This window comes from Staurois parvus, unplaced genomic scaffold (genome assembly GCF_062004578.1).
Source record: "Staurois parvus isolate SC_StPar_1 unplaced genomic scaffold, SC_StPar_1.0 ptg000385l, whole genome shotgun sequence".
Lineage (NCBI taxonomy): Eukaryota > Metazoa > Chordata > Amphibia > Anura > Ranidae > Staurois > Staurois parvus.
This window is the reverse complement of record NW_028318181.1, coordinates 1,655,992-1,683,540: the sequence shown is the minus strand read 5'-3', so window position 1 is coordinate 1,683,540 and position 27,549 is coordinate 1,655,992. Positions and strand designations below refer to the sequence as shown.

The 27,549-nt window shown below is 45.1% G+C and overlaps 1 long non-coding RNA gene across 9 annotated transcripts in view; it reads right to left on the bottom strand.

Annotated features, from left to right (window-relative positions):
* LOC149455897 (uncharacterized) overlaps positions 1 to 27,549 on the bottom strand; it is a 363,195-nt gene that overhangs the window by 289,720 nt on the left and 45,926 nt on the right. For 2 of the 9 annotated variants that reach the window (XR_016314009.1, XR_016314011.1), the window contains exon 1: positions 3,089 to 3,198. The exons of 4 other annotated variants lie outside the window; for them this stretch is intronic. This is a non-coding gene — a long non-coding RNA (uncharacterized LOC149455897). Of the gene's footprint in view, positions 1 to 3,088; positions 3,199 to 27,549 lie in introns of those variants that run through there. 3 more of the 9 variants (XR_016314013.1, XR_016314012.1, XR_016314018.1) reach the window with 3 other exon arrangements.

Sequence of the window (27,549 nt, the reverse complement as noted above, 5' to 3'; positions counted from 1 at the left end):
GAGAGGGGGGATCTCTCAGGGACAAAGACAGCAATAAAAACCTGACAGGTGTTCTAATCCCTCTCCTCTCTACCCCCCAAAAAAAAAAAAAAAAAGTTTTTCCTTTAGTTATACATTAAGGCTTTCTAATCCCAAGAATTAAAATACTCCATAATACTTGCTGCCGGTATTCTCACCTTCCAAAGCCCTTTAGTTCACGGGTAAGTTCACCTTTTGATAAAAAAAAAAAAAAAAAATGCACATTTTATATGCAGGTAAAAAAATGTGCATTATTTTTTGCTGCCGAAGCCTGGAAAGCATTGCACCAGCGATAGGCAGATCACTGATGCCATGCAGGTCTCCTGCAGATCTGTCAGTACATCTGCTCACCCCATACAGGATGTACAAGCAAGCAGATATACTGACAGAAAGACTGAATGAACTATCCCAGTGCTCCACAGTGCCGTGGTAGTTCATTGAGAACTACAAACTGACAGCCGCTAAGTCTGTCGGGACTAGTAGTTTCTCATTCACAGAGGAGTGATGTGACCAGGCAAATGGAGCCCCGCACGGCCACATTTTTTAAACATTTGACAGCTATCGGGGAGAAGATCGCTCACTAGCTGACAAAGCTGGTGATCTGCAGGGAGCGGGGGCCAGTGCTTTCATAACATGTTACACTCTGAATATGGGGGTAACATGTTACAAAAGGTGAATTAACCTTTAACCACTTGCCCTCCAGAGGATTTAACCCCCTTCCTGAGCAGGCCATTGTTTTGCATTACGGCTGGTCAATGATACGGTGGTATTTGATTGCCTATGCATTTTTATTTTTTGCACAATAAAAAAAAAAAAAAGTGACGATTTTGAAAAAAAAAACCAATATTTTTGACTTTTTGCTATTAGACATTTAGACATGTCCAGTAAAAATTTTTTAAAAATCACATTTCATCACAAATTTAAGCCAAAATGTGTTCTGCTCCATGTCTTTGCTATAAAAAAATCCCAATATGTGTAAATTAATTGGCTTACGTGAAATTTATAGTGTTTACAAATGGCGGTATATATACTGGGTTTTTTTTTTTTGTTTTTTACTAGTAATGACGGCGATCAGTAACTTATAGCGGGACTGCAGTGGGCATTCTGACACTGGGTGGAACTGACCTGTTTTCACTGACATCCCTAAGAACACCAATACAGTGATCAGTGCTAATAAAAACCACTGACACTGTACTAATGGCAGCTGGGAGGAAGGGGTTAACATGTGGGGCAATTAAAGGGTTAACCTGTGTTCTGTGTTACTATGGGGCTGTGTGTTAGTGCTCTGCACAGCCATGCAAAGCAGTGGGCAGGAGCTGACAGGGGAGAGAACTGTTTTGTTTACAAACCATTCCCCCCCCCCCCCCCTTCACTGTCGGAGATGTTCGGCAATCACCGTGTGCCGGTGAGTAAACACCGTCTGGGACCCGGTGACTGATAGCTGCAGCCGCGAATGGTGACGCGGGTAGGGCACATGGGCGCCCCCTACCTGGAAATGCAAAATCAGGTATATACACGTGATTTTGTGCACCCGTGCCGCCTTGTAGCAGTACTTCTGCTATAGGGTGGACGGGAAGCGGTTAATACAATACTGATGTTTACCTTCCTGGGGACACCTCTGGCACGTGTGCATTCTAACGAATATTCTCAGTATCCTAAAATGCTGCGATGTGAAGACACCTTTGCTCTAATGACATGATCACAGATCTATAGTATAGGTTCTCACTCTCACAAGCCTTCCTCTGTTTACTTCCCGAAACACCATGTGACAAGCAACATCACAGGGGCTGTGTCATCACTTAGGCTACTTTCACGCTGACTTGCGGCAAAAACACATATTTCACACGTTTATACCACGGTTGCTGTGCGTTTTGTGGTGTGTGTTAAATGTGTTGCATTGCAAAGCATATTGGTGAATAGCTGGTTGTTAAGGACGTCATCAGGTACTGGCTTCTTAACCATTTGACAACCAGCCTATAGCCGAATAAAGGCTACAGCGCAGTTGTCCAGTTCTGGGAGGGCGTCATACGACATCCTCCTAGAACGCGCCCTCCCGCGTGCCCCCAGCAGCGCGCATCTGGTGATCTCTGTGATTGCTGAGTACCAGCAATCAGCCATCTGCTGATTGCTGGTACAAAGCTTTACAGGCTCCTGAAACAAATAAATAAGTGCACATTTTTTTTCCACCAGAAAATTTAAAAAAAAAAGTGCTTTTATTCATAAAAAGTGAACTTATCCTTTAACTAGCAGCTATTGATTGGCTGTGAAGGATGCCGGTGGGCGGCCACTTCTTAACAACCAGCACATTTCTGCCACATGACCTAAAAAAACGCACCCTGGGTGAGGACTGGTTACACTCTGAGGGCCGGATGACACCAGGACGGCCCAGGAATGCGGCACTGAAAGACTTGTGGAAGAAGTGGGAGGACTGGAGAACTCGGACACTCAGGGCATTGTTGGCCACAACTTGGGGGCCAGTCACACAGTTTTGTTTTTCTTTTATTTTGATTTCAGTGAGCTGTACCCTGTGCAGGCCTGGGGGGGGTCAGCCACAGTCTGCCTCCCCAGTGTTCTGGGGGAAAACTGGGGGAGGCAGGTGGAGGGAAACACTGGGCTGGGGGGGGGGGAAACTGGGGGAAAAGGTGGGGGGGGGGGGAAACGCTAAGGGGGCAGGGGGGAAGAACGCTAAGTGGGCGGAGGGGGGGATAAAGCTAAGTGGGTGCGGGGGGGATAACCCAGAGGGTGTGGAGGGGGGGGGATAAAGCTGAGGGTGTGGGGGGATAAAGCTGGGGGGGGATAAAGCTGAGGGTGTGGGGGGGATAAAGCTGAATGGGGCGGGGGGGATAACGCTGAGGGGGAAATTGGGGAGATGCTGAGGAGGCAGGTGGGGGGGACGCTGGGGGGCAGGTTGGGGAGCCCCAGCTATATCTGTGCCTCTTATTCCCCCACCTTCTCCAGACATGACCTCCTATCAGCCTTTTTATACAGACAATCCCCCCAGCCTTCTCCACAAAGCCCCCCGGCCTCCTCCATCCACCTACCCAGCTCTCCTGCCCTCTGTCCTCCTCACCTGCTCAGCTCAGCTCCCCCCGGGAGGCCATCATCCCCACCCCGGCCGTTCCTTTCCTGTTCCCCTCTCAGCTGCTCCTCTCCTCCGCCTCCCATAGACTTTACATAGCTAAAGATGGCCGCCGTTTTCTCTGTATAGAGCCGACTGGGAAGGGAGACATCTATGGCGAGGAGCGGTATTACACCTGAGAATGCCATCTTGTGGCAGAACTCAATAATAACCATTGAATGGCCCCAATCCTGTGTAATTCAGTGTTCTTGCAAAGATCACTTATTGTTATCTCACAAATATATTCTTATTCTTATAGCCAAATTTGCCACGCTAACTCCTCCCACAGTTTTTACACTACAAAGACAAGTAATATATCAAAACGTGCGGATTGTTCCCGATCGGATTGCTATTACTTTGTGGAACGTTTCGCCGAATCGTTCACGAAATATCGCGGTTTTTGTGGTGAAATTTTCCCATAGGAATGAATGGTGCAACTAGAGTGAGAAATGACAAAGCTACAGTGTGGAAGGAAAAATCAGAACATGATTTGTAAACTGCCATCACTATGTCATTTTCAAGCCCACCTACACATATCTTATATCAAAACGTTCAGCTAACCCTGCTGTCACTAAAAATGTTCACGGCTAAGCCATAGTCCTGATAGTTTTCACAATATGACCATTTGTTTGCAACTCACCCCTCCCATTGACTTTCATTGAAACTTCACTCACAGTCACCTGAAATTTTAAGGGACATTTTTAAACTGCGACTGTGCATTCATTTTTAATATTTCAGACACATACTATACATCAAAATTTAGGTCTGGTTCTTGTGATTCTAACAATATAACCCTTTTCACGGTAGCATTTATACTTTTAAAACTACAAGTGTTTGAAGATGGCAATCGCCAGTGAAGTTGGCAAGTTGGAGCAGTGTGTATATAAAAATGCCTCTCAGAGTGAGTTGCCATAGCAACCCAGCTGTGTCAACAGAGGCTCCGCCCACTCCTCTGCCCTTGCTGTAGAGTGAGTTGCCATAGGAACCCAGGTGTGTGAGCAGCCAGCAGAGTGACAAATGCTACTCCGCCCACTGCACTTGTAGACTACTGCTGCAGGCAAGAACACAATTTCCCCAGAAATTGTACCTTTTCTACTTAATATTAGATATATTTAAGCTGTTTTCAGGTACTCCGGCATCAATTACTACCAGGATGCCGAGATCTTCACGACGTCCATCTCGTGGAAGGCCATCACGTCAGGAGGGCGGAGAGTCTCCCATAGCTCATCGGACGAGGTCCAGAGCGCAACATCGGCAGAGAAGGGAGGACGCCGCCATCAGCCGAAGCCGATCTCCAAGAGACCGCAACAGGGCTGCTGAGCACCACCCAGAGCCACAGGGAGCACCGGCCATGGAGCCACAGGGAGCTCTGGCCATGGAGCCACAGGGAGCTCTGGCCATGGAGCCACAGGGAGCTCTGGCCATGGAGCCACAGGGTGCACCAGCCATGGAGCCACAGGGTGCACCAGCCATGGAGCCACAGGGTGCACCAGCCATGGAGCCACAGGGAGCACCGGCCATGGAGCCTCGCGGCGAGGAGCAGGTAATCTGTACCATTTGTTTAGCAGATTGTGAAGATGGAGACGCCAATACTACCCTACCCTGCGATCACCAATTCCACAACCGCTGCCTCCAACAATGGGTTGAACAGAGTGCTACCTGTCCCATGTGCCGGGCGAACATTCCTATCGTGCGAGGGAACCAGGATTTCAACCGTATGAGAGAGTTTCTAGATGACAATGGAATCGACTACGTGATCGATGAGGAGAATGGTATTATAGAGATCTATTATTAATATTATCAGCTTAGATGTATTTATTGTATTATATATTTTAAGAGTTTTCCTGTCTTGTAGAAGTTATAGTATTTAATGCTTTAAAAAAAACCCCAAAAAAACAAAAAAATTAAAAAAAAAAACAAAAAAAAAACAAAAAAAAATATAGTTGTTGAATATTATTATTAGTATTATATATTTTAAAATATGTTCTTTATTGTAGTAGTCTAAATATTATTATTATACTGTATTTATATAGCGCCAACAGTTTGCTCAGCGCTGTACATTACAATGGGAGACAATACATGAGACAATACAGTAACAATACAATAAAATACATGAGGGGTTCGAGGGCCCTGCTCCTTGGAGCTTACAATCTAGGAGGGAGGGGAGAGTGGTACAGGAGGAAATGGCAGTGGGGGATGGAGTGGTGGGGGGAGCGGAGGAGATCAGCAGTTAGGTGAGGGCGGGGTAGGCTTCTCTGAAGAGATGGGTTTTCAGGGTGCGCCTAAAGGTGAGGAGGGTAGGTGACAGTCTGATGGATTGGGGTAGTGAGTTCCAGAGGATGGGAGAAGCCCTGGAGGCGGGCATGGGAGGAGGAGACCAGGGAACTAGAGAGTAGGAGGTCTTGTGAGGAGCGGAGAGTGCGATTTGGGTGGTAGATGGATATCAGGTCGGTGATGTAGTTTGGGGCAGTGTTATGAACAGCTTTGTACATCAGTGTTAGTATTTTGAGTGTTATGCGTTGGGCAATCGGAAGCCAGTTGAGGGATTGGCAGAGGGGGGTGGCAGATACGGAGCAGTTAGTAAGGTGGATGAGTCTGGCCGCAGAATTCAGAGTAGACTGAAGCAGGGTTAGCCTGTGTTGGGGTAAGCCGACAAGGAGGGAGTTACAGTAGTCAAGTCGTTATATGATAAGGGAGTGAACGCGTTGCTTTGTAGTTTCTGGAGTTAGGAATGTGCGTATTTTGGAGATGTTGTGGAGGTGGAGTCTGCATGAATTTGTCAGCGATTGGATCTGGGGCTGGAAAGACAGATTGGAGTCTAGAATGACACCAAGTACTCTGGCTTGCGGGGTGGGGCTGATGGTGGTGTTGTTGGTCGTGATGGAGAGGTCGGGGGGGGGGGGGGGGCGCGGGCTGGGGGGAAAACAAGGAGCTCGGTTTTGGCAAGGTTTACTTTGAGGAAGTGAAGTGACATCCAATCTGAAATGTCGTTCAGAAGGCTAGTGATTCGGGCGGAGACTGAAGGGATGAGGCGAGGGGTAGAGAGATAGATTTGAGTGTCATCGGCATAGAGATGGTAGTGGAAGCCATGGGAGTTTATCAGGTGACCAAGGGAGGAGGTGTAGATGGAGAAGAGAAGGGGCCCGAGGACAGAACCTTGGGGGACCCCAACAGAGAGGGGGAGTGAGGGGGAGGTGGCAGCGTTATAGGTAACGCTGAAGGAGCGTTGTGATAGATAGGAAGAGAGCCAGGAGATAGCGGAGTCTCTGAGGCCGAAAGAGTATAGTCTTTTGAGGATGAGGGGGTGGTCGACCATGTTGAAAGCCGCGGAGAGGTTGAGGAGTTGTAGCACTGAGTAGTGGCCATTGGCTTTAGCGGTTAGCAGGTCGTTGGTGAGTTTGAGTAGGGCGGTTTCAGTGGAGTGTAGAGGACGGAAGCCAGATTGTAGGGGATCAGGAGGTTAAAAAATAGAAAACATAAAACAGTGCAGCGCTACAAATTCCTATACAAATGAACATATATTATATGCTAATCCAATATATCTTATCCCTTGTAAGAATATAGTACTGTGGTCACTCCCAGTGACATCTAAAATACTATGTCCTTGAGTGTCCTAATAAGTGAAACACAACAACTCTTCATGCAGGTGCTCCAAACTGAGTGTGAATCCACAGTGACAGGGGTGCCCCCTCACCTTCCTGCCCAGGCCCCTCAGGACCAATGAGCTAAAAGTGCCTCTTTATGTTCCTCCAAAACCATGGAATCCTCCTCAGCAGTAGTGGTGGGACTCTCCTCCTCTGGTAGGTTTTGTGTCCAGTTAATACCTCCCGGTACTAGGACAGGTGCCTCTCCATAACAATCCCCAATAAAGCCAAAAGATCCAACATAGTGTAAAACCGTTTACTTTATTAAAAGCCACACTACAGTTGTCTACTCACACTTATGCAGCTATTCATCAGCGTTTGTTACACCACACCATAGGTGTACTGCCTGTGTGGATCCTAATAGGGTGCACCAAGATGGCACCCACGCTGGATATGACGTCACTGCGCGGTCCGTTTAGGCCCCTCCCACTGGTGTATCTACGCGTTACGTCACGATTGGTGCACGTGACTTCCTCAGGATATCCTGAGGAAATCACGTGCACCAATCGTGACGTAACGCATAGATACGCCAGTGGGAGGGGCCTAAACGGACCGCGCAGTGACGTCATATCCAGCGTGGGTGCCATCTTGGTGCACCCTATTAGGATCCACACAGGCAGTACACCTATGATGTGGTGTAACAAACGCTATTTTAGATGTCACTGGGAGTGACCACAGTACTATATTCCTACAAGGGATGAGATATATTGGATTAGCATATATTATATGTTCATTTGTATAGGAATTTGTAGCGCTGCACTGTTTTATGTTTTCTATTTTTTGACTGTGTTTGGTGCCTGGGTTGTGGCACTTAAGTGCTGGCTGCTTAGCGTTTTAACGGTATAATAGCACAGGGGGTACTATATATTAATAGGATCAAGGAGATTGTTGTCGGTGAGGTGGGAGCTTAAGCGATTATAGGCAAAGCGCTCGATGAGTTTGGATGTAAATGGCAGCAGGGAGATGGGTCTAAGGTTGTTCAGGTCAGTGGGATCCAGGGAGGGTTTTTTAAGTATGGGAGTGATGTGCGCGTGCTTCAGAGTGGAGGGGAATGTGCCAGTAGAGAGGAAGAGATTAAAGATGTGAGTGAGGGAGCGTAGGATGGAGGAGGAGGGTGATCGTAGGAGTTGTGTGGGGACAGGGTCAAGGGGGCAGGTGCTAAGGCGAGCTTCAGAGATCTTAGTGACCTCTTGGGTGGTAACGGGGTCGAAGGAGTGGAGTGTTGAGGGGGTTTTAGCGTGAGGAATGTTGGGTGGGGTGGAGGTCTGGACAGTGGTGAGGTTGAAGGAGAGGAGTGTCGAGGGGGTTTTCGTGTGAGGGATGCTAGGTGGGGCGGAAGTCTGAGCAGTGGTGATGTCCCTGCGAATTGCGTCGATCTTGCTTTGGAAGTGGTTAGCAATCTCGTGGGCGGTGAGTGAGGTACTGGGTGGAGGTGGGGGCAGAGAGAGCAGGGAGTTGAAGGTGGAAAACAGCCGGCGAGGAAAATATTTATATTTGTTGGCACATTTCATGTGTGCCCACCATTAGAAGTGGGTGGATGCAGGGAGGTTTCTAATGGTGGGCATACCACCACACACTTTTCCTTGAAGAGATATTTCAATTATAAAGTTGTTTTATTGAGTTAATGTTTTATTGTTAACCATTGTTGATTTCTTTGCAGGAATGTCAAACTGCAGCACTGACCTGTTTATTCTGACAGCAACAGGGTCTTGCTTTCAGAATAGACATAGGTAGGTGTGTGCAGTGCTGTCGGATGAGATTTTTCATCCGCAGTTAAAAAAAAGAGCATATATGCCGAAGCATGGGGGCCTGGGGTGGCCAGTGGGTGGATGGCCCCTATGCTTCGGTATATATATTTTATATTTGTTGGCACATTTCATGTGTGCCCACCATTAGAAGTGGGTGGATGCAGGGAGGTTTCTAATGGTGGGCATACCACCACACACTTTTCCTTGCAGAGATTTCTTCTCTTTTTTTTCATTCAGCCCACAGGCTGCATAAAGAAAAAAAGAACATAGCATATACACCCAACAAGGACCAGCGACGTACTGGTACACCACTGGACTTTGAATGGTTATACCAGGGTGATGCCTGCAGCTGCAGGCATCATCCTGGTATCATTTTTTTCAGCCGGCGATGGGCTTTCATGTAAAAGCATTCCTAGTGGCTAATTAGCTGCAGAAAATGCCCCCCTCCCCCTCCCTGAGATAGCATTAACAGTGATCAAAAAAAAAAATTAAAGGGACAGTGTAAAAATAATTAAATCAGAAAAAAAAAAGGAACCTCGCCCACCCTCACCTGCGGTCGACAGCGTTGACCCTGTGCCAGTATGGAAACAGCGATTGCACCATGCAGGTGAGGTATCGCCACGAACGTTGGATCAAGGGCAGTAATTATAGCTCTAGACCTCCTCTCTAAATTTAAAATGGTAGCTTGTAAAGGCTTTTAAAGCGTTGCCTATAGATATTAAAAATGTATGCAATTTGTCGCCATTGCACAGGGCATGCGCAATTTTAAAGCATGTCATGTTTGTTATCTATTTACTCAGCATAGCATCATCTTTTATATCATACCAAATAACTGGCCAATATATTGTGTTTTTGTGCATTAAAATGTAAAAAAGTGTATATTTTAAAAAACAATTGCGTTTGAAAAATCGCTGTGTAAGTACTATGTGAGATAAAAAGTTGCAGCACCCACCATTTTATTTACTAGGGTGTCTGCTCTAAAAAAATATATAATGTTTGGGGGTTCACTTTAATTTTCTAGCAAAAATACTGATTTTTTTAATGTGAACAAAAAGTGTCAGAAAAGGCTTGGTCTTCAGGTGGTTAGAAGAGTGAGTGATGTGTGGCATAAACTTCTAATGCTAAGCATAAAATGCCCCAAACCCCCAAAATGACCCCTTTTTGGAAAGTAGACACCCCAAACTATTTGCTGTGAGGCATGTTGAATCGATAGAAGAATTAATTTTTTTACCACAAGTTTTTGGAAAATGACAATAAATTACACAAAATTGTCATTTAAATCGTTTCTTGCTCACACATGCCATATGTATATGTGGAATTACTCCCCAAAATACATTCTGCTACTTCTCCCGAGTATGGGGGTACCACATGTGAGAGACACGGGCTGGGGGGAAAACTAGGAGCTCGGTTTTGGCAAGGTTTAATTTGAGGAAGTGAAGTGACATCCAATCTGAAATGTCGATCAGAAGGCTAGTGATTCGGGCGGAGACTGAAGGGGTGAGGCGAGGGGTAGAGAGATAGATTTGAGTGTCATCGGCATAGAGATGGTAGTGGAAGCCATGGGAGTTTATCAGATGACCAAGGGAGGAGGTGTAGATGGAGAAGAGAAGGGGCCCGAGGACAGAACCTTGGGGGACCCCAACAGAGAGGGGGAGTGAGGGGGAGGTGGCAGCGTTATAGGTAACGCTGAAGGAGCGTTGTGATAGGAAGAGAGCCAGGAGATAGCGGAGTCTCTGAGGCCGAAAGAGTATAGTCTTTTGAGGACGAGGGGGTGGTCGACCATATTGAAAGCCGCGGAGAGGTTGAGGAGTTGTAGCACTGAGTAGTGGCCATTGGCTTTAGCGGTTAGCAGGTCGTTGGTGAGTTTGAGTAGGGCGGTTTCAGTGGAGTGTAGAGGACGGAAGCCAGATTGTAGGGGATCAAGGAGGTTAAAAAATAGAAAACATAAAACAGTGCAGCGCTACAAATTCCTATACAAATGAACATATAATATATGCTAATCCAATATATCTTATCCCTTGTAAGAATATAGTACTGTGGTCACTCCCAGTGACATATAAAATACTAAGTCCTTGAGTGTCCTAATAAGTGAAACACAACAACTCTTCATGCAGGTGCTCCAAACTGAGTGTGAATCCACAGTGACAGGGGTGCCCCCTCACCTTCCTGCCCAGGCCCCTCAGGACCAATGAGCTAAAAGTGCCTCTTTATGTTCCTCCAAAACCGTGGAATCCTCCTCAGCAGTAGTGGTGGGACTCTCCTCCTCTGGTAGGTTTTGTGTCCAGTTAATACCTCCCGGTACTAGGACAGGTGCCTCTCCATAAGCATCCCCAGTAAAGCCAAAAGATCCAACATAGTGTAAAACCGTTTACTTTATTAAAAGCCACACTACAGTTGTCTACTCACACTTATGCAGCTATTCATCAGCGTTTGTTACACCACACCATAGGTGTACTGCCTGTGTGGATCCTAATAGGGTGCACCAAGATGGCACCCACGCTGGATATGACGTCACTGCGCGGTCCGTTTAGGCCCCTCCCACTGGCGTATCTACGCGTTACGTCACGATTGGTGCATGTGACTTCCTCAGGTCATCCTGAGGAAGTCACGTGCACCAATCGTGACGTAACGCATAGATACGCCAGTGGGAGGGGCCTAAAGGGACCGCGCAGTGACGTCATATCCAGCGTGGGTGCCATCTTGGTGCACCCTATTAGGATCCACACAGGCAGTACACCTATGGTGTGGTGTAACAAACGCTATTTTAGATGTCACTGGGAGTGACCACAGTACTATATTCCTACAAGGGATGAGATATATTGGATTAGCATATATTATATGTTCATTTGTATAGGAATTTGTAGCGCTGCACTGTTTTATGTTTTCTATTTTTTGACTGTGTTTGGTGCCTGGGTTGTGGCACTTAAGTGCTGGCTGCTTAGCGTTTTAACGGTATAATAGCACAGGGGGTACTATATATTAATAGGATCAAGGAGGTTGTTGTCGGTGAGGTGGGAGCTTAAGCGATTATAGGCAAAGCGCTCGATGAGTTTGGATGTAAATGGCAGCAGGGAGATGGGTCTAAGGTTGTTCAGGTCAGTGGGATCCAGGGAGGGTTTTTTAAGTATGGGAGTGATGTGCGCGTGCTTCAGAGTGGAGGGGAATGTGCCAGTAGAGAGGAAGAGATTAAAGATGTGAGTGAGGGAGCGTAGGATGGAGGAGGAGGGTGATCGTAGGAGTTGTGTGGGGACAGGGTCAAGGGGGCAGGTGCTAAGGCGAGCTTCAGAGATCTTAGTGACCTCTTGGGTGGTAACGGGGTCGAAGGAGTGGAGTGTTGAGGGGGTTTTAGCGTGAGGAATGTTGGGTGGGGTGGAGGTCTGGACAGTGGTGAGGTTGAAGGAGAGGAGTGTCGAGGGGGTTTTCGTGTGAGGGATGCTAGGTGGGGCGGAAGTCTGAGCAGTGGTGATGTCCCTGCGAATTGCGTCGATCTTGCTTTGGAAGTGGTTAGCAATCTCGTGGGCGGTGAGTGAGGTACTGGGTGGAGGTGGGGGCAGAGAGAGCAGGGAGTTGAAGGTGGAAAACAGCCGGCGAGGAAAATATTTATATTTGTTGGCACATTTCATGTGTGCCCACCATTAGAAGTGGGTGGATGCAGGGAGGTTTCTAATGGTGGGCATACCACCACACACTTTTCCTTGAAGAGATATTTCAATTATAAAGTTGTTTTATTGAGTTAATGTTTTATTGTTAACCATTGTTGATTTCTTTGCAGGAATGTCAAACTGCAGCACTGACCTGTTTATTCTGACAGCAACAGGGTCTTGCTTTCAGAATAGACATAGGTAGGTGTGTGCAGTGCTGTCGGATGAGATTTTTCATCCGCAGTTAAAAAAAAGAGCATATATGCCGAAGCATGGGGGCCTGGGGTGGCCAGTGGGTGGATGGCCCCTATGCTTCGGTATATATATTTTATATTTGTTGGCACATTTCATGTGTGCCCACCATTAGAAGTGGGTGGATGCAGGGAGGTTTCTAATGGTGGGCATACCACCACACACTTTTCCTTGCAGAGATTTCTTCTCTTTTTTTTCATTCAGCCCACAGGCTGCATAAAGAAAAAAAGAACATAGCATATACACCCAACAAGGACCAGCGACGTACTGGTACACCACTGGACTTTGAATGGTTATACCAGGGTGATGCCTGCAGCTGCAGGCATCATCCTGGTATCATTTTTTTCAGCCGGCGATGGGCTTTCATGTAAAAGCATTCCTAGTGGCTAATTAGCTGCAGAAAATGCCCCCCTCCCCCTCCCTGAGATAGCATTAACAGTGATCAAAAAAAAAAATTAAAGGGACAGTGTAAAAATAATTAAATCAGAAAAAAAAAAAGGAACCTCGCCCACCCTCACCTGCGGTCGACAGCGTTGACCCTGTGCCAGTATGGAAACAGCGATTGCACCATGCAGGTGAGGTATCGCCACGAACGTTGGATCAAGGGCAGTAATTATAGCTCTAGACCTCCTCTCTAAATTTAAAATGGTAGCTTGTAAAGGCTTTTAAAGCGTTGCCTATAGATATTAAAAATGTATGCAATTTGTCGCCATTGCACAGGGCATGCGCAATTTTAAAGCATGTCATGTTTGTTATCTATTTACTCAGCATAGCATCATCTTTTATATCATACCAAATAACTGGCCAATATATTGTGTTTTTGTGCATTAAAATGTAAAAAAGTGTATATTTTAAAAAACAATTGCGTTTGAAAAATCGCTGTGTAAGTACTATGTGAGATAAAAAGTTGCAGCACCCACCATTTTATTTACTAGGGTGTCTGCTCTAAAAAAATATATAATGTTTGGGGGTTCACTTTAATTTTCTAGCAAAAATACTGATTTTTTTAATGTGAACAAAAAGTGTCAGAAAAGGCTTGGTCTTCAGGTGGTTAGAAGAGTGAGTGATGTGTGGCATAAACTTCTAATGCTAAGCATAAAATGCCCCAAACCCCCAAAATGACCCCTTTTTGGAAAGTAGACACCCCAAACTATTTGCTGAGAGGCATGTTGAATCGATAGAAGAATTTATTTTTTTACCACAAGTTTTTGGAAAATGACAAAAAATTACACAAAATTGTCATTTAAATCGTTTCTTGCTCACACATGCCATATGTATATGTGGAATTACTCCCCAAAATACATTCTGCTACTTCTCCCGAGTATGGGGGTACCACATGTGAGAGACACGGGCTGGGGGGAAAACTAGGAGCTCGGTTTTGGCAAGGTTTAATTTGAGGAAGTGAAGTGACATCCAATCTGAAATGTCGATCAGAAGGCTAGTGATTCGGGCGGAGACTGAAGGGGTGAGGCGAGGGGTAGAGAGATAGATTTGAGTGTCATCGGCATAGAGATGGTAGTGGAAGCCATGGGAGTTTATCAGATGACCAAGGGAGGAGGTGTAGATGGAGAAGAGAAGGGGCCCGAGGACAGAACCTTGGGGGACCCCAACAGAGAGGGGGAGTGAGGGGGAGGTGGCAGCGTTATAGGTAACGCTGAAGGAGCGTTGTGATAGGAAGAGAGCCAGGAGATAGCGGAGTCTCTGAGGCCGAAAGAGTATAGTCTTTTGAGGACGAGGGGGTGGTCGACCATATTGAAAGCCGCGGAGAGGTTGAGGAGTTGTAGCACTGAGTAGTGGCCATTGGCTTTAGCGGTTAGCAGGTCGTTGGTGAGTTTGAGTAGGGCGGTTTCAGTGGAGTGTAGAGGACGGAAGCCAGATTGTAGGGGATCAAGGAGGTTAAAAAATAGAAAACATAAAACAGTGCAGCGCTACAAATTCCTATACAAATGAACATATAATATATGCTAATCCAATATATCTTATCCCTTGTAAGAATATAGTACTGTGGTCACTCCCAGTGACATATAAAATACTAAGTCCTTGAGTGTCCTAATAAGTGAAACACAACAACTCTTCATGCAGGTGCTCCAAACTGAGTGTGAATCCACAGTGACAGGGGTGCCCCCTCACCTTCCTGCCCAGGCCCCTCAGGACCAATGAGCTAAAAGTGCCTCTTTATGTTCCTCCAAAACCGTGGAATCCTCCTCAGCAGTAGTGGTGGGACTCTCCTCCTCTGGTAGGTTTTGTGTCCAGTTAATACCTCCCGGTACTAGGACAGGTGCCTCTCCATAAGCATCCCCAGTAAAGCCAAAAGATCCAACATAGTGTAAAACCGTTTACTTTATTAAAAGCCACACTACAGTTGTCTACTCACACTTATGCAGCTATTCATCAGCGTTTGTTACACCACACCATAGGTGTACTGCCTGTGTGGATCCTAATAGGGTGCACCAAGATGGCACCCACGCTGGATATGACGTCACTGCGCGGTCCGTTTAGGCCCCTCCCACTGGCGTATCTACGCGTTACGTCACGATTGGTGCATGTGACTTCCTCAGGTCATCCTGAGGAAGTCACGTGCACCAATCGTGACGTAACGCATAGATACGCCAGTGGGAGGGGCCTAAAGGGACCGCGCAGTGACATCATATCCAGCGTGGGTGCCATCTTGGTGCACCCTATTAGGATCCACACAGGCAGTACACCTATGGTGTGGTGTAACAAACGCTATTTTAGATGTCACTGGGAGTGACCACAGTACTATATTCCTACAAGGGATGAGATATATTGGATTAGCATATATTATATGTTCATTTGTATAGGAATTTGTAGCGCTGCACTGTTTTATGTTTTCTATTTTTTGACTGTGTTTGGTGCCTGGGTTGTGGCACTTAAGTGCTGGCTGCTTAGCGTTTTAACGGTATAATAGCACAGGGGGTACTATATATTAATAGGATCAAGGAGGTTGTTGTCGGTGAGGTGGGAGCTTAAGCGATTATAGGCAAAGCGCTCGATGAGTTTGGATGTAAATGGCAGCAGGGAGATGGGTCTAAGGTTGTTCAGGTCAGTGGGATCCAGGGAGGGTTTTTTAAGTATGGGAGTGATGTGCGCGTGCTTCAGAGTGGAGGGGAATGTGCCAGTAGAGAGGAAGAGATTAAAGATGTGAGTGAGGGAGCGTAGGATGGAGGAGGAGGGTGATCGTAGGAGTTGTGTGGGGACAGGGTCAAGGGGGCAGGTGCTAAGGCGAGCTTCAGAGATCTTAGTGACCTCTTGGGTGGTAACGGGGTCGAAGGAGTGGAGTGTTGAGGGGGTTTTAGCGTGAGGAATGTTGGGTGGGGTGGAGGTCTGGACAGTGGTGAGGTTGAAGGAGAGGAGTGTCGAGGGGGTTTTCGTGTGAGGGATGCTAGGTGGGGCGGAAGTCTGAGCAGTGGTGATGTCCCTGCGAATTGCGTCGATCTTGCTTTGGAAGTGGTTAGCAATCTCGTGGGCGGTGAGTGAGGTACTGGGTGGAGGTGGGGGCAGAGCGAGCAGGGAGTTGAAGGTGGAAAACAGCCGGCGAGGAAAATATTTATATTTGTTGGCACATTTCATGTGTGCCCACCATTAGAAGTGGGTGGATGCAGGGAGGTTTCTAATGGTGGGCATACCACCACACACTTTTCCTTGAAGAGATATTTCAATTATAAAGTTGTTTTATTGAGTTAATGTTTTATTGTTAACCATTGTTGATTTCTTTGCAGGAATGTCAAACTGCAGCACTGACCTGTTTATTCTGAAAGCAACAGGGTCTTGCTTTCAGAATAGACATAAGTAGGTGTGTGCAGTGCTGTCGGATGAGATTTTTCATTCGCAGTTAAAAAAAAGAGCATATATGCCGAAGCATGGGGGCCTGGGGTGGCCAGTGGGTGGATGGCCCCTATGCTTCGGTATATATATTTTATATTTGTTGGCACATTTCATGTGTGCCCACCATTAGAAGTGGGTGGATGCAGGGAGGTTTCTAATGGTGGGCATACCACCACACACTTTTCCTTGCAGAGATTTCTTCTCTTTTTTTTCATTCAGCCCACAGGCTGCATAAAGAAAAAAAGAACATAGCATATACACCCAACAAGGACCAGCGACGTACTGGTACACCACTGGACTTTGAATGGTTATACCAGGGTGATGCCTGCAGCTGCAGGCATCATCCTGGTATCATTTTTTTCAGCCGGCAATGGGCTTTCATGTAAAAGCATTCCTAGTGGCTAATTAGCTGCAGAAAATGCCCCCCTCCCCCTCCCTGAGATAGCATTAACAGTGATCAAAAAAAAAAATTAAAGGGACAGTGTAAAAATAATTAAATCAGAAAAAAAAAAGGAACCTCGCCCACCCTCACCTGCGGTCGACAGCGTTGACCCTGTGCCAGTATGGAAACAGCGATTGCACCATGCAGGTGAGGTATCGCCACGAACGTTGGATCAAGGGCAGTAATTATAGCTCTAGACCTCCTCTCTAAATTTAAAATGGTAGCTTGTAAAGGCTTTTAAAGCGTTGCCTATAGATATTAAAAATGTATGCAATTTGTCGCCATTGCACAGGGCATGCGCAATTTTAAAGCATGTCATGTTTGTTATCTATTTACTCAGCATAGCATCATCTTTTATATCATACCAAATAACTGGCCAATATATTGTGTTTTTGTGCATTAAAATGTAAAAAAGTGTATATTTTAAAAAACAATTGCGTTTGAAAAATCGCTGTGTAAGTACTATGTGAGATAAAAAGTTGCAGCACCCACCATTTTATTTACTAGGGTGTCTGCTCTAAAAAAATATATAATGTTTGGGGGTTCACTTTAATTTTCTAGCAAAAATACTGATTTTTTTAATGTGAACAAAAAGTGTCAGAAAAGGCTTGGTCTTCAGGTGGTTAGAAGAGTGAGTGATGTGTGGCATAAACTTCTAATGCTAAGCATAAAATGCCCCAAACCCCCAAAATGACCCCTTTTTGGAAAGTAGACACCCCAAACTATTTGCTGAGAGGCATGTTGAATCGATAGAAGAATTTATTTTTTTACCACAAGTTTTTGGAAAATGACAAAAAATTACACAAAATTGTCATTTAAATCGTTTCTTGCTCACACATGCCATATGTATATGTGGAATTACTCCCCAAAATACATTCTGCTACTTCTCCCGAGTATGGGGGTACCACATGTGAGAGACACGGGCTGGGGGGAAAACTAGGAGCTCGGTTTTGGCAAGGTTTAATTTGAGGAAGTGAAGTGACATCCAATCTGAAATGTCGATCAGAAGGCTAGTGATTCGGGCGGAGACTGAAGGGGTGAGGCGAGGGGTAGAGAGATAGATTTGAGTGTCATCGGCATAGAGATGGTAGTGGAAGCCATGGGAGTTTATCAGGTGACAAAGGGAGGAGGTGTAGATGGAGAAGAGAAGGGGCCCGAGGACAGAACCTTGGGGGACCCCAACAGAGAGGGGGAGTGAGGGGGAGGTGGCAGCGTTATAGGTAACGCTGAAGGAGCGTTGTGATAGATAGGAAGAGAGCCAGGAGATAGCGGAGTCTCTGAGGCCGAAAGAGTATAGTCTTTTGAGGACGAGGGGGTGGTCGACCATGTTGAAAGCCGCGGAGAGGTTGAGGAGTTGTAGCACTGAGTAGTGGCCATTGGCTTTAGCGGTTAGCAGGTCGTTGGTGAGTTTGAGTAGGGCGGTTTCAGTGGAGTGTAGAGGACGGAAGCCAGATTGTAGGGGATCAAGGAGGTTAAAAAATAGAAAACATAAAACAGTGCAGTGCTACAAATTCCTATACAAATGAACATATAATATATGCTAATCCAATATATCTTATCCCTTGTAAGAATATAGTACTGTGGTCACTCCCAGTGACATCTAAAATACTAAGTCCTTGAGTGTCCTAATAAGTGAAACACAACAACTCTTCATGCAGGTGCTCCAAACTGAGTGTGAATCCACAGTGACAGGGGTGCCCCCTCACCTTCCTGCCCAGGCCCCTCAGGACCAATGAGCTAAAAGTGCCTCTTTATGTTCCTCCAAAACCGTGGAATCCTCCTCAGCAGTAGTGGTGGGACTCTCCTCCTCTGGTAGGTTTTGTGTCCAGTTAATACCTCCCGGTACTAGGACAGGTGCCTCTCCATAAGCATCCCCAGTAAAGCCAAAAGATCCAACATAGTGTAAAACCGTTTACTTTATTAAAAGCCACACTACAGTTGTCTACTCACACTTATGCAGCTATTCATCAGCGTTTGTTACACCACACCATAGGTGTACTGCCTGTGTGGATCCTAATAGGGTGCACCAAGATGGCACCCACGCTGGATATGACGTCACTGCGCGGTCCGTTTAGGCCCCTCCCACTGGCGTATCTACGCGTTACGTCACGATTGGTGCATGTGACTTCCTCAGGTCATCCTGAGGAAGTCACGTGCACCAATCGTGACGTAACGCATAGATACGCCAGTGGGAGGGGCCTAAAGGGACCGCGCAGTGACGTCATATCCAGCGTGGGTGCCATCTTGGTGCACCCTATTAGGATCCACACAGGCAGTATACCTATGGTGTGGTGTAACAAACGCTATTTTAGATGTCACTGGGAGTGACCACAGTACTATATTCCTACAAGGGATGAGATATATTGGATTAGCATATATTATATGTTCATTTGTATAGGAATTTGTAGCGCTGCACTGTTTTATGTTTTCTATTTTTTGACTGTGTTTGTTGCCTGGGTTGTGGCACTTAAGTGCTGGCTGCTTAGCGTTTTAACGGTATAATAGCACAGGGGGTACTATATATTAATAGGATCAAGGAGGTTGTTGTCGGTGAGGTGGGAGCTTAAGCGATTATAGGCAAAGCGCTCGATGAGTTTGGATGTAAATGGCAACAGGGAGATGGGTCTAAGGTTGTTCAGGTCAGTGGGATCCAGGGAGGGTTTTTTAAGTATGGGAGTGATGTGCGCGTGCTTCAGAGTGGAGGGGAATGTGCCAGTAGAGAGGAAGAGATTAAAGATGTGAGTGAGGGAGCGTAGGATGGAGGAGGAGGGTGATCGTAGGAGTTGTGTGGGGACAGGGTCAAGGGGGCAGGTGCTAAGACGAGCTTCAGAGATCTTAGTGACCTCTTGGGTGGTAACGGGGTCGAAGGAGTGGAGTCTTGAGGGGGTTTTAGCGTGAGGAATGTTGGGCGGGGTGGAGGTCTGGACAGTGGTGAGGTTGAAGGAGAGGAGTGTCGAGGGGGTTTTCGTGTGAGGGATGCTAGGTGGGGCGGAAGTCTGAGCAGTGGTGATGTCCCTGCGAATTGCGTCGATCTTGCTTTGGAAGTGGTTAGCAATCTCGTGGGCGGTGAGTGAGGTACTGGGTGGAGGTGGGGGCAGAGAGAGCAGGGAGTTAAGGGTGGAAAAGAGCCGGCGAGGAAAATATTTATATTTGTTGGCACATTTCATGTGTGCCCACCATTAGAAGTGGGTGGATGCAGGGAGGTTTCTAATGGTGGGCATACCACCACACACTTTTCCTTGCAGAGATATTTCAATTATAAAGTTGTTTTATTGAGTTAATGTTTTATTTTTAACCATTGTTGATTTCTTTGCAGGAATGTCAAACTGCAGCACTGACCTGTTTATTCTGACAGCAACAGGGTCTTGCTTTCAGAATAGACATAAGTAGGTGTGTGCAGTGCTGTCGGATGAGATTTTTCATCCGCAGTTAAAAAAAAGAGCATATATGCCGAAGCATGGGGGCCTGGGGTGGCCAGTGGGTGGATGGCCCCTATGCTTCGGTATACAGGCAGTCCCCGAGTTAAGTACATTCGGCTTACGTAATACTCATACTTACGTACACTTCCCTCGGGACCGGAAGTCAAGCTGTCAGCATTCTTGTGCAGCAAGCTGATAAGAGACTAGCTGATAAGAGACATCAGAGAGACATAAGAGACAGAGACATCCATTGCTCGTTACTTGTGGGGCTAGCAGTGTCTGCCCACTATCTCCAAAGTGATTTAAGACTGTCTGTCTGCACCTCCGGGGAGAGGAAAGGAGAGGCTGTCAGGCTGCTCACTGAAGTGATCCTCCGTCTGTGCAGGGGGGAGGGGGCAGCGTGTGCTGTGTAAAGGAGAGCAGAGTTCTCTCATACAGTACATTACAGTACAGTGTATTTTTACCCTGCAATAATGCCTCCAAAGCAAAAAGCTGATGCAAGTGCTGGCACAGCAAAGAAAAGAAAAACAATCTCCTTGGAAGATAAAGTAGAAATAATAAAGAGATCAGAGAGTGGTGAAAAATCATCATCCATTTGCAAAGCATATGGTTATGCTCCGTCAACAATTTCAACAATTTTAAAAGATAAGAGTAGAATAATGGAGCATGTAAAATGTAAAACATAAAAGTTAAATATGTTAAGGCAAACATGTGTCCAAGCTGCAGTTCTTATGCAAAACACCAGTTTAGAGCCTCTTGAGGTTTTACTGCTTTCTGTAACCTTATTACAAAAACGTAATCTAATATCCTGTCGTTTGGTTAGTAGTTAGTGCTTATAAAAGTGCCTGATTCAACTTATGAACAAATTCGACTTATGAACAAACCTACAGTCCCTATCTTGTACGTAACCCGGGGACTGCCTGTATATATTTTATATTTGTCGGATGAGATTTTTCATCCGCAGTTAAAAAAAAGAGCATATATGCCGAAGCATGGGGGCCTGGGGTGGCCAGTGGGTGGATCTTTTATATCATACCAAATAACTGGCCAATATATTGTGTTTTTGTGCATTAAAATTTTAAAAAGTGTATATTTTAAAAAACAATTGCGTTTGAAAAATCGCTGTGTAAGTACTATGTGAGATAAAAAGTTGCAGCACCCACCATTTTATTTACTAGGGTGTCTGCTCTAGAAAAATATATAATGTTTGGGGGTTCACTTTAATTTTCTAGCAAAAATACTGATTTTTTTAATGTGAACAAAAAGTGTCAGAAAAGGCTTGGTCTTCAGGTGGTTAGAAGAGTGAGTGATGTGTGGCATAAACTTCTAATGCTAGGCATAAAATGCCCCAAACCCCCAAAATGACCCCTTTTTGGAAAGTAGACACCCCAAACTATTTGCTGAGAGGCATGTTGAATCGATAGAAGAATTTATTTTTTTACCACAAGTTTTTGGAAAATGACAAAAAATTACACAAAATTGTCAATTAAATCGTTTTTTGCTCACACATGCCATATGTATATGTGGAATTACTCCCCAAAATACATTCTGCTACTTCTCCCGAGTATGGGGGTACCACATGTGAGAGACATTTTCGCAGTCTAGCCAAGTACAGGACCCCAAAATCCAATAAGCACCTTCAGGCTTTTAAAGGGCTTTATTTCCTCATTACACTTCCTGACTACCTATCACAGTTTCGGAGGCCCTGGAATGCCAGAATAGCACCAAACCCCCTCGAATGACCAATTTTTGGAAAGTAGACACCCCAAGGAATTTTATAAGAAGCATGATGAGTATTTTGCAGATCTCGTTTGTTGCCAAAAGTTTTTGGAAGATGAAGAAAGAAAACAAAAACATATTTTTTTCTTTTCTTTTTTTATATTTCAAAACCTTTCCAGAAAGGGGTCATTTGGGGGGGGGGGGGGTTGGTGCTATCCTGGCATGTCAGGGCCTTCAAAATTGTGATAGGTAGTGAGGAAGTGAAATGAAGAAGTTACGCACCTTCAGGCTTTCAAAGTTGTCATTGGATTTCAGGCTCCTGTATGTGGCTAGGCTCCCAAAAAGTCTCACACGTGTGGTAACCTCATACTCGGTAGAAGTAGCAGAATGTATTTTGGGGGTATAATTCCACAAATACCCATGGCTTGTGCGAGAAATAAATAATTTAAATGACAACTTTGGGTACAAAAAAAAAAAAATGTTTTTGTCATTTTCCAGAAACTTGTGGAAAAAAAATATATCTTCCATGGACACTATATGCCTCTCAGCAGATAGCTTAGGGTGTCTACTTTCCGATAAGGGGTCATTTGGGGGTGTTTGTTCTATCCTGGTATTTTAACACCTCAAGAAATGTGATGGGCTGTCAGAAAGTAAAAGCTGTGCAAATTTCAAATTATCTATACCATAGTTTGTAGATGCTATAACTTTCACACAAAGCAATCAATATACACTTATTGGGATTTTTTTTATTTTGTTACCAAAAACATGTAGCAGAATACATTTTGGCATAAATTTATGATGAAATTGGAGATTTGTGGATATTTTTTATGACGGAAATGAAAAAATATTGGGTTTTTCAAAATTTGGGGGTTTTTTTTGTTTATAGCGCAAAAAATAAAAAGCGCACAGGTGATCAAATACCACTGAAAGAAAGCTCTATTTGTGTGAAAGAAAGGACATAAATTTTGTTTGGGTGCAGCTTTGCATGACCGCGCAATTGTCAGTTAAACTAGTGCAGCGCTGTATAGCAAAAAATGGGATAAATTACAGTATCTATACCATAGTTTGTAGACACTATAACGTTCACACAAAGCAATCAATATACACTTATTGTGATTTTTTTTTACCAAAAACATGCAGCAGAATACATTTTGGCTTAAATTTATGACTAACTTTGAGTTTACGATATATTTTTTTATAGCCGAAAGGAGAAAATATTGTTTTTTTTTTCAAAATTTTCGTGGTTTTTTGTTTATAGCGCAAAAAATGAAAATCACAGAAGTGATCAAATACCACCAAAAAAAAGCTCTATTTGTGTGAAAAAAAAGGACGTAAATTTCATTTGGGTACAGCATTGCATGACCGCGCAATTATCAGTTGAATTAGTGCAGCACCAAAAAGCAAAAAAAGGCCTGGTCATTAAGGGGGGTAAATCCTCAGGAGTGCAAGTGGTTAATATTATATATTTTAAGATATTTTCTGCTCATAGTAGTTAATGATTAAAAAAAAATACAAAAAAATATTGTTATTGTATATTAGTATTATTATAATGATATAATTTAAGATGTGCTCTGGCTTGAAGTAGTTATAATAGTTTGTGCTTTAAAAAAAAAAAAAAAATATATATATATATATAATTTTTATTTATAATATTATCAGCTTAGATGTATTTATTGTATTATATATTTTAAGAGCTTTCCTGTCTTCTAGAAGTTATAGTATTTAATGCTTTGAAAAAAACCCCCCAAAAAATATATATAGTTATTGAATATTATTATTAGTATTATATATTTTAAAATAAGTTCTTTATTGTAGTAGTCTAATAGTTTATGCTTAAAAATTACTTTTATTGTTATTTTTATTATTGTTATTATTATTATTATTATTATATATTTTAAGATATTTTCTGCTCATTGTAGTTAATGATTAAAAAAAATACAAAAAAATATTGTTATTGTATATTAATATTATTATGATGATATATTTTAAGATGTGTTCTGGCTTGAAGTAGTTATAATAGTTTATGCTTTAAAAAAAAAAATATATATTTCTTTGCAGGAATGTCATTCAGCTGCAGCACCGACCTGTTTATTTTGACAGCAACAGGAACTTGCTCTCAGAATATACATTAGTCAGTGTGGGATGAGATTTTTCATGCGCAGTTAAAAAAAGAGCATACGGTATATGCCGAAGCATGGGGGCCTGGGGTGGCCAGTGGGTGGATGGCCCCTATGCTTCAGTATATATATATTTTTTTAAATTGTTGGCAGAGATTTCTTCATCCACATCGACCGATGTGAATAGAGGAACCTGTTAGTTTATTTTTTTTTCGTTTCATGCGTGCCCACCATTAGAAGTGGGTGGACAGAGAGGTATATTCTAATGGTGGGCATACCACACACTTTTTCTGGCAGAGATTTCTTCTTTTTTTTTCATTCAGTACACAGGCTGCATAAAAGAAAAAAAAACATAGCATATATACCAAACAAGCGATGTACTGGTACATCACTGGACTTTGAGTGGTTATATCAGGATCCTTGTATAATTATTTTCAGCTGGCGATCAGTTTTCATGTAAAAGCAATCCTAGTGGCTAATTAGCTGCAGGATTGTTTTTACAAGCAGCGGGAGAAGATGCCCCCGCTGCTTTCCACTGCCTTCTCAGGCTTTCCCGTGCCATCAGGGGAAACTGAGAATGCAGCCGGTGTTTCTGCCAGCTAACCATAGATTTGACTGGAAACCGCCATGGTGCCAATCATCTCTGTAGTCTAAGAAATCGGAAGCTTACCAGCATTTGATCACTTCAGTTTTGCAGGATATAAACAGAGCCATTTGTAAATTGGGAAAGCATCTGATCACACCGATCTTGGTGAGATTAGATAATGTAAGAGCAGAGGAGATATCTAGAGTCTGATAGACCCCAAATTTCTCAAAAATGTATGTATGACAATGTCCATCGCAGTTATAGGGGATATTTGCATTCCCTGAGATAGCATTAAAAGTGATAAAAAAAAAATGAAAGGGACAGTGTAAAAATAATTTAAAAAATCAAAATAACTTTAAACTTCATTAAAAATTTATTTTTTTCTCCACAAGTTTTTGGAGAATGACAAAAACATTTTTTTTTACACAAAGTTGTCACTTAAATGATATATTGCTCACACAAGCCATGGGTATATGTGGAATTACATATATAAAATACATTCTGCTATGTCTCTTGAGTATGGGGGTACCACATGTGAGAGACTTTAGCAGTCTAGCCAAGTACAGGACCCCAAAATCCAATATGCTCCTTCAGGCGTTTAAAGGGCTTTATTTACTTATTACACTTCCTGACTACCTATCACAATTTAGGAGGCCCTGAAATGCCAGGATAGCACCAATCTCCCCCCCCCCTTTTTGAAAAGTAGACACCCTAAGAAATTTGATAAGAAGCATGGTTAGTATTTTGCAGATCTCATTTGTTGCCACAAGTTTTTGGAAAATGAAGAAAGAAAACAAAAACATACTTTTTTTGTTTTTTTTATATTTCAAAACCTTGTGAGAAAAAATTAGATCGGCAGGGTTTATTTGGGGGGGGGGGGGGGGGGGGTTGTGCTATCCTGGCATTTCAGGGCCTCCGAAACTGTGATAGGTAGTGAGGAAGTGAAATGAGGAAGTTACACACCGTCCAGCTTTCAAAGTGTTCATTGGATTTCAGGCTCCTGTATTTGGCTAGGCTCCCAAAAAGTCTCTCACACGTGGTACCCCCACACTCGGTAGAAGTAGCAGAATGTATTTTGGGGTGTAATTCCACATATACCCATGGCTTGTGTGAGAAATATATCATTTAAGTGACTAGTGACTGGTATTTTAGCGCCTCAAGAAATGTGATGGGCAGTCAGAAAGTAAAAACTGTGTGAATTCCATTCTCTATACCTTAGTTTGTAGATACTATAACTTTCACACAGAGCAATCAATATTCACTTACTGGGATTTTTTTTTACCAAAAACATGTAGCAGAAAAATAGCACAAAAAAATAAAAAGCGCACAGGTGATGAAATACCACTGAAAGAAAGCTCTATTTGTGTGAAAAACAGGAAGGAAATTTCATTTGGGTACAGCTATTTTCTTCTTGTAGTAGTTAGTAATTAAAAAAACAAAACAAAAATGAAACAACAAAAAATATTATACCATTATTGGTATGAGCAGGGGCGTATTTGCCGCGTGGCAAACTAGGCATTTGCCTAGGGCGGCACTTTTCAGGGGGACGGCACAGCGGCAGGGCCGCCATGGCTGAGGGACCGGCTGCAGAGGAGAGCGGAGTGGTGGGTGGATCCCCGGTGTGCGCTCAAAGCGCGTGAGGGGCGGGGCCCGCTGTCAGTGTGCCGGGATCTGCAGAAAGGCCAGAAGGTGCCGCGAAGGAGGAAGCAGAAGAGGACGAGGTCAGAGGGGCGGAGCCCGCCCGGTCCTTTGCAGCTGCCGCCAGAGATCGTGGGGGAGAAGGGACACAGGCACAGGAATGATCCTGACACCATCTGGAGGAGCCGCTGCTGGACAGGTAAGTGCTTGGAGGACTGGTGCTCCCTCGGTCCTGTCTCACTGTCCCCTGATACACTGCCCCCCACCTGTTCTACTTCCCTCCTCCATACCATTGCTCTCCATCCATCACACTGCCCCCACATGTCACCCTGCCCCACACCTGTTCCACTTCCCCCTTCTGTCCCCCACATTGTCCCACTACCACCCATCTGTCCCCAATACCACCCATCTGTCCCCACTGCCCCCCACCTGTCCCTCTGTGCTCCTCCTGTCCATCTGCCCCTCACCTGTCCCTCTGCGTTCCTCCTGTGCAGCTGCCCCAATCCTGTCCCATGCCCCCTGTCACGCTGCCCCCCACCTATCCCTCTGCGCTCCTCCTGTCCATCTGCCCCTCACCTGTCCCTCTGCGCTCCTCCTGTCCCACTGCCCCCCACCTATCCCTCTGCGCTCCTCCTGTCCCTCTGTGCTCCTTCTCCTGTCCCACTGCCCCTCATCTGTTCCACTGCGCTCCTCCTGTCCAACTGCCCCTCACCTGTCCCACTGCGCTCCTCCTGTCACAGTGCCCCTCACCTGTCCCACTGGCCTCACCTGTCCCACTGCGCTACTCCTCCCGCTGTCCCGACCCTGTCCCATGCCCCCCCCGTCACGCTGCCCCCCATCTGTCCCTCTGCACTCCTCCTGTCCCACTGCGCTCCTCCTGTACCACGGCCCGTCACCTGTCCCACTGTGCTCCTCCTGTCCAACTGCCCCTCACCTGTCCCACTGCCCCCCACCTATCCTTCTGTGCTCCTCCTGTCCCACTGCCCCTCACCTATCCTTCTACGTTCCTCCTGTCTCTCTGTGCTCCTTCTCCTGCCCCACTGCCCCTCACCTGTCCCACTGAGCTCCTCCTGTCCCACTGCCCGTCACCTGTCCCACTGCCCCTCACCTGTCCCACTGCCCCTCACCTGTCCCATGCCCACTGTCACGCTGCCCCCCACCTGTCCCTCTGCACTCCTCCTGTCCCACTGCCCCGCACCTATCCTTCTGCGCTTCTCTTGTCCCAATGTGCTTCTCCTGTCCCGCTGCCCCGATCCTGTCCCATGTCCCCCTGTCACGCTGCCCCCTACCTATCCCTCTGCGCTCCTCCTGTCCAGCTGCCCTGATACTGTCCCATGACCCCTGTCACGCTGCGCTCATCC